Source organism: Gavialis gangeticus, unplaced genomic scaffold, assembly GCF_001723915.1.
Source record: "Gavialis gangeticus isolate Ggan-Ray unplaced genomic scaffold, GavGan_comp1, whole genome shotgun sequence".
NCBI classification, from domain to species: Eukaryota; Metazoa; Chordata; order Crocodylia; family Gavialidae; genus Gavialis; species Gavialis gangeticus.
In genome coordinates, this window is record NW_017728998.1 from 48,395,225 (window position 1) to 48,396,908 (window position 1,684).

Here is a 1,684-nt window from a genome sequence, read left to right on the forward strand (position 1 = left end):
GCATAGAGAGTCCCTGCTGTTCTGAGATCTCCAAAGAATGAAAGAAGCTGAAAGTGTGACAGGAAGTCAGAGAGAATGTAAATAGGTGGAAATTAGGGAAACAAAAGGTAGAGAAGGAAAGGGAGGGGGCGAAAGTACACTTCTCTTTTTCTCTCCCTTCCTCCCCTCCCCTCCTTTTCTACCCTTTGTCCTCCTAATTTCCAGCTATTTTCTTTTCCAGAAACAGCCTCCTTTCTACCTTGGAAAACTACTACAGTAGAGTCTTGCTTACTTACCTTTGGCTTTCCCTCCCACACACCTCATTTTCACACCGCCCCGCCCCGCCCCACTACACCTTGTTTTCCTAATTTCCACCTATTTACAGTCTCACTGACATCCTGTCACACTTTTAGCTTCTTTCATTCTTTGGAGATCTCAGAACAGCAGGGACTCCCTATGCCTGAAGAAGGGTGATTGCACCTGAAAGCTTGCTAAGAACTTTTTTCCAACTACTCAGTTGGTCTAATAAAAGATACTAGATATTAATTTACCCAAAGAACCTGGCTTGCACCTGCTTCAATGTTTTTTGGCACAGCACCCTCTATTGGGCATAATCACCCCTGTGTCCATAACACAGACGCTCTATCCTTTCCAATCAAATCCTTGAAGTAAAACCTAAGATGTTTAAACAGGCAGTTGTCCATTTCTTTGTTTGCCCCTTAGAGCTCAGTTCAAATAACTCTCAACAGTTCCTGCTTCAGATCAGAGGCTGAGTCAGCTTGGGCCTATCCAACACTTGCAGTTAATTTCTATAAGAAAACTAGATATTCAGACCTGGCCTTATCTTTCTGAAGAACCTGTATGTATCATAAAAGATGAAGTACTGTACAGATTTGGAGCCACTTGGACATGACAAACTTATACCTGATTGATTCTGCTGTACATTAAAACTGTTTCTTTTCTTTCTCTCTTTTAAAGTAAGATGAAGCGAATCTAGGACTAGTGGGAGATGATAGATCAGAGGTGGGCAAAATGTGGCCTGCGGGCCACATGCGGCCCACCAGGCCATTTTATCCAGCCTGCAGAGCCCCTAAAACATTTAGAAAATTAATATTTATCTGTCCCTGGCTGCCTGCCATGCGGCCCTCAATGGCTTGCCAAAACTCAGTAAATGGCCCTCCTTCCAAAATAATTGCCTGCCCGCACTAGATTCACAACTGAGTGAAAATCCCTTTATTCTCAGTCAGTTCTTGGGCTCCCTGCTTTGTCAGCCAAAGGAGATGCTAATTAACGCCCCTAACACTGGTCAATTCTGCTTAGAAGTTTAGCCATTAAGAATTAGCCTTGGATCAACAATAGCATCAAACAGCTTTAAAACAGTAGTGAATCTGCAGTCCCTACAAAAAAATGTAACCAGTGGCAGAAACTGAGTAGAAAGAAATTTCAGCCCAAGAAACTAGTCTGGCCAAGTTAAAAACCAACTGAAAATAGGGTCTAATAACAGAAAGGGCTAATAACTGTGGGCATTTTCCCCATGTCCTCTATGATAAAAAACAAGCAAACACACATAGATGCCCTCACAAAGGGACTCTGCCCTCCTGAGGGAAATACCACCTTTGGCTCTGAACATTACTGTGTATCTGTCCCTGTGAGGCTGACTGCTGCATTCCTGCTTAGCAACATGAGCTGATACATATCCAAAATT